General features: G+C 39.5%; 1 pseudogene; it reads left to right on the top strand.

Moving 5' to 3' along the window:
• Nucleotides 1–3,926: 3,926 nt before the first annotated feature.
• Nucleotides 3,927–4,888, top strand: LOC102492228 (developmental pluripotency-associated protein 4 pseudogene; annotated as a pseudogene).
• The last annotated feature ends 1,372 nt before the right edge of the window (nucleotides 4,889–6,260 follow it).

Here is a 6,260-nt window from a genome sequence, read left to right as displayed (position 1 = left end):
CAACTTACTATAATGAAAAGATAAACACTGTAGTAATTCATGTGATCTAAAATGGGCAAAAGCAAAAAGCTAGCTTCCCTTCAAGAAGAAAATTTCAGACCTATGAAAAGGATACTACTAAATAAAAAACAAAGTTGGGACCAGCAGTTAGCATAATGGTTATGTTGCTGAACTCCCATGTAGTCGACAGTGGTTCAAGTCCCAGACCCTGTGGCTTAAACTCATGTGGGGCGCATATGCATGGATGGCCAAGATCCCCAGAGGAGAATGGAGGAGAAGGGGTTGCAGTGAGGCCATGCCCCCTGGGGGGGGATTTTTTGCCTTCTATCTTTGTCTCTCTCTGTCTTTCTGGTGAGTGCATGCGCCCTACAGAAAAAAAACTCTCCAAAAAAAAAAAAATTGCATTTACTTAGAAGCATTCAGAATGTCAATGAAACAGCTGCAACTTTTTTTTTTTTTTTGCAATTACAGAGTGGTATTCAGTTGACAGGACAACAATTATTTTGTATAAGCTGCATCAGAGACAACTGAAGATGAAAAAGCTACCATTCCCATATATAACTCAGTTGTGCTGTGCACCAACAAGAACCTGCTTTAAATTTCCATGCCAATTTACAAGCCCCATACTGTACCAGGCAAGGTTAGTGGCTATTGAAAATGCCACCAGGACAGGGCTATCTAAAGACACATTTGGTAGTGTGTTAACTATAAAAAAAAGAAATTAGTGGTGTGTTAACTATACAAAAAAAGACACTGTACAGTTTAAAAGCAAATCTTACAAGCCTTATATTTCAATTTTTTTCTTTAAAAGAAGTGAGTTATAGATGGGGGGGGGTAAATGCTTTATAGATAAGGGAAAAAACTGTGCTAGAACCAACTTAGTCATCATCATCATGTTCTTCATCTTCCTCTTCCTCATCTTCTTCATTTTCCTCTTTTCTTTTTCTTGCTCTTTTCACCTTTGACAACTCCCTTTTTTGCTGCATCAAGCTTTCCTTTAGCTCAGTATGCAGTAATATCATTTTCGTACTTTTCATTCAGCTTAGCAGCCTTCTTTTCATAAGGCTGTTCATCATCTTCAACAGTGTTATTGCACGTCTCTCCCAGTTTCTTTGCAACATCACCAATGGATAGGCCAGGATGTTCTCTTTTGATTTTTGGGCGATAGTCAAAACAGAATTTTTAAAAAGGTCAAGGGAGGTCTCTTGGGTGCATTGGGATCCTTGAATTTCTTTTTTATTTCCCCTTTAGGAGGGATATAGGTTTTCATTTCTCTTTCATAACGGGTCTTGTCCATCTTTGCCATATCTTTAAACTTTCCTTTCTCTTTAGCAGACATAGTCTTCCATCTCTCTGAGCACTTCTTAGAAAACTCTGAGAAGTTGACTGAGGCATCTGGGTGCTTCTTCTTTTTTTAAAAAAAATTTTTATATACATTTAATCACATTATTTAGTTTACATCGTGAACATTTCAATATGTAAACATTTCTCCCCAGTCCAGTTGATCTTCAACCAATAACAACACACCTCCCCATCTCATCAATGCTCTGCCTCCGTATCCTTCCACCAAATGTCCTTCCTTAGGTCCTGCTTCTCCACACACACCACATCTGGCACTAACCCCCATCTCTTGTGTTTGTACAACCTTAGGTCAATCAGTTTCAGTCATAGAGTGCAGACACTCGGTATATATTAAGTGGGGACATACAATGTCTCTCCTTCATAGCCTGGCTTGCTTCACTCAGCAGTAAATCTTCCATATTCTTCCACTTTCTGTCAAAAGCCAGGGTTTTGTTGTTTTTGATGGCTGAAGAGTATTCCACAGAGTATAACTGTGGCACATATACTCTATGGGTGCTTCTTTTTGTGCTCCTTCCAGCAAGTTTGCACAAAGAATGTATATGATGACTTTTGCTGTTGGCTTCTTAGGATCTCCTTTACCCATGTTTAGTTATTTTTCCTCTGTGAGGCACAGAGTCACCCAGTGCCCATCTGACTCACTTGCCCAGGCGCTGTCTCTATGGAGCTCAATGTACTGCAATGGCTATGAGAGCGAGAGCCAGCTCAATAAATATTAGACTCTCTATTAATTAGGGTTGGTGAGGTTAAATTGCAATAATAAAAAGCCTAAAAACACCTTTATGACTTAAAACATTACAATATACATTTTACTTACTTTGTATGTCTATTACACATTCATAAGCTTCTTTACTCTGTGATTACCAATGGATCCCATTTGAATAGGCTTTATTTCAATTTATAATCACAGATGTAGGCAAAGGAGAGACAATGATGAACCTAGTTCTTAAAACTGTTTCATGGAATAACGTGATAATGCATCACATCTGCAATAATTTCATTGACCAAAGAAAGTCATATGGCTATTTCCTGGTTAAACAGAAAATGGATACAGAATCCTCCCACATGGCATGATCATGTAGGCATGATCTTTGGCTGGCTCTGTTATCACCTCCTTAAGGTTGGGGACTTTTTTTTTCTGTGTCCTCCTTATTAAAAAAAAAAAAAACTGTGAAACTGTGTTCAATCTGTGATTATGGATAATGATGATTATTATGTTTACTGGACAAAAATAATCACAAATAAACAATATCCTTTTACAATGAAGTTGAATAAGTAAACACTTTGGGTCACTGAGGCCTAAATGTAGAGCCACATTCAGATTTTTCCGGCTCAGTTTATCCTGTCAAGGCCCACTCTAAGCAGTGTATGTAGGAAACAAGCTGCCCTTCTCCATGTCCATACCAAGCATGCCTTTAAGCACACTGTCTGTCTTCACACTGTTCACCAGTCTTCCTAAAGCTTTCACCATATCTGCAGACCAGAAGACATAAAGCTTCAATTAATTACCTACCTATCTTGTCTCTGGGGATTACCACTGAAGTTGAACTAATAAATATAGGTGAATATATCTCAAAGTATAAAATGATACATAAAATATAAGGAAGAGCATTTATTATAAAGCAAAAGGTTTTGAAGTTAGTCATAATGCTGACCACACTGTAATATTATAGGATTAGAAAAAAAAGTAACACAATGCCATAGAATAATGCCTAGCATAGAGGTTCTCTCTCAGTCCTTTAATGATTCAGACATTTTATTCTTTCCGCTGTGTGTTTCCTTCAAAGCATATGGAACTCTTATCTTTATAGTCACTAAGTTTGATATGAAATAAAAAAGTTATAACTACCTCAGAAAATGTTTTAGTGAGTTTATAAATAGTAACACTAAATCATAAATTATAACTAGACTTAAGACATTATCTAAGGTGATTTGAATTTTTAAATGTGATAAAGTTGAAAAGTAAAGAAACAATACTAGGACCACCAGGTGGTGTGGTGGTTAAGGTGCTGGACACTCCCACATGGCTGACCACAGTTTGAGTCCCAGACCTGGTGGCTTATTTTCTCATTTTCCTTCTCTCTCTCTCTCTCTGTCTCCCTCTAGTCAAATTAAAATAAATGAATGAGTAAATAATTATTTTTAAAAAGTAAAGAATCTTAATCATATGTAATTACTATACTCTGAGATTTTAGACTTTCTATTTGTATGCCTCTGAACTAATAATTATGCTTGGTGAAGTTATTGCTCATTGTAAGCCTTAAATTTTGTTTCTAAATTTTGTTTCATTTTATTGTATTTGTATTTATTTTATTGCAGCTGTTGTTTTTAGCCTTTCTCATCCCTAATATTTTGGAGACTTTATTGTAGAATTCCAACTATAAATAAAACAGTGAAACTACATTTACTAAGTGCAAAATAAAATGAGCTATATTCTCTAAACATCTCTATTTCTCAGAGAATTTTTAAGAATTTAAGAATTGTTTATTTGAAAGTGATCAAGAGCCATTGACTGGGTGGGAAGTGAGAAGAATTTTTCCTTTATCAGCCAGACCTACGTTGAGAGTATGGTGCATGCAAGAGGCAAGGAGTAGAAATCCACAGAGAAGTCAAGGGAAGAGTGTGGAAATTCTAAGTGTGAACAAATGTCTGAAACTCAAGAGCAACAGTGGACTTCCAGTAAACCAAGCACATCTACAGGTTTATTGGCAACCTCAGCAAACGGGAAAAAACGAAAAAGATCTGCGAAGGATGACCAAGCTTCCAGTCCAAAGGAGAAGGCACAAAGCAATGACAGCCTACAGCCTCAAAAAAATATACCAATTCCCCCATTGCCCTCTAAACTGCCACCAGTCAACCAGCTTCACTGAGATATTTTGCGGGCTTGGTGCCAATAATTAAAGATCAGCTCCAAAGGCCAGAAATTAGATGCATATATTAGACTGTGTGCCTATGCTTATCCAAATCAGAAGGATATTCCTACTACAGCAAGAGAGGCCAGGATTGAGTCATCATTACGAGGAAAATTAAAGATGGGCAGAGGGAAAGCATCTGCAGAAAGTCCTCAGGAAGGGATGTACTCTGAAAGGACTAATCCTCCAGAAGTGGTTCCTCCACCTGCAGAGGCTTGTTCTAACCCAGAAGAGGCTGCAGCTCTCCTCAAGGGAGTTAATACAATTGTGACAACCTCTGCCTCAGAGGCTGTGCTGTCCTCCTGGGCCAGAATTGCATCTGTGGCTGGGAAGATGGAGTCAGCAGAAACAGAGGCCATGGAATCCCCACAAGAGGCCTATGGAGTCAGGTGGTGTGTGGTTCATGGGAGAAGTCGCCCTGCAAACACAGGTGGTTGGGTTCACCTGCAGTTTCATGCTGGACAAGTCTGGGTTCCTGAGAAGCAAAAAGAGAGAGTGTGTGCCCTCTTCCTACTTCCAGCCTGCAGTTATCCACCCCTGCACCTGGAGGACAATATGTTGTGCCAAAATGTGTGCAAAGGAACAAGGTCTTAATGAAAAGTCTCCAGTGGTATTAAAATACCGAGAAAAGGGCACATCTGTGGTTGTAATCAGTGTTGGAAAAGTTGAACAGTCCACTCCACTGTGACACAGACACCTGAACTTTGGTACTTCACACTGGTCCAGCTTCTTTCTTCTCAGAGGCCGTGCAGACTGGTGGGATGCAGATGGTACCCTTGGACCTCTGACAGTGCCTGCTGCCTCCCAGGTTGGGGTACAGAGACTTGGAAAATGGGAAAAGACTTTAACAAAGGACCATCCATTCCATTATTAAGATGAACATGTTGTTGTTGCTCCTACCAAATGTCCATCCTTCTGAACTAGAAAGGACTTCAGCAGCTCTGTGAAGTGGGAACTTCCTCAGCGGTGCCGTGGAGGAGATGGGACAGGAAACTCATTTGCTTTGTGTTGGATTTTTCCTCCTCAGGATATTGATGACTTAGGAGATGTTCCATTCTGATTGTAAATTTAATAAATGTAAATACTTTAAACCAAAAAAAAAAGAATTGTTTATTTAACTATTTATTTATTTATTCATTTATTTATTTGACCAGAGAGGGACACAGAGAGAGAGAGGGGTAATGAGAAAGCAAGCTGTCAGGTCCAGGACTCAAACCAATGTTGGCCATGTAAGAGTCCAATGCCCTTAGCTACCACACCACCTGCTGGCCCCTAAGAATTTGTTTGCTTTGACTTTTTTGTGTTTGTGTGTGTGTTGGGGGGGAGGTTGGTGTTGATGTTTTCCCCCCATATTATTTTCTTGTCATCTACTTTATTGAGGTGAAATTCACATAACATAAAATTAACCTTTTTTTTTTGAGAGGTTTTCGCTATAGGGCACGTGCGCTCATCAGAAAGAGAGAGAGACATAGAGACAGAAAGAGAAAAATCACCCCCCAGGGGGGATGGTCACGCCGCAATCCCTTCTCCTCCATTCTCCTCTCGAGATCCTGGGCACGCACACACATGCGCCTGGCATGAGTTCTAAGCCACCAGGTCCGGGACACAAATCACAGTTGACTACATGGGAGTCCAGCGACATAGCCATTATGCTAACTGCTGGTTCCCAAAATTAACCATTTTTGAGAGAGAGATTTTTTAAAAATAATTATTTTTATTTAATTGTATTCATTCATTCATTTTATTTTAATTTGACAAGAGAGAAATGGAGAGAGAGAGAAAGTGAAAATAAGAAAGCAAGCCATGAGGTCCAGGATTTGAACTGTGGTCAGCCATGTGGGAGTGTCCAGCACCTTAACCATCATGCCACCTGCTGGTCCCCAGAGAGAGATTTTTGATATAGGGCACATGCGCTCACTGAGAGACAGACAGAAAGTGAGAAAACACTCTCCCCATGGGGGTGGTCACACCACAATCCCTTCTCCTCGG

Source organism: Tupaia chinensis, unplaced genomic scaffold (assembly GCF_000334495.1).
Source record: "Tupaia chinensis unplaced genomic scaffold, TupChi_1.0 Scaffold000680_1, whole genome shotgun sequence".
Taxonomy (NCBI): Eukaryota; Metazoa; Chordata; class Mammalia; order Scandentia; family Tupaiidae; genus Tupaia; species Tupaia belangeri.
Note: the sequence above shows the minus strand (reverse complement) of the source record. Positions and strands in the feature narration are given on the sequence as shown.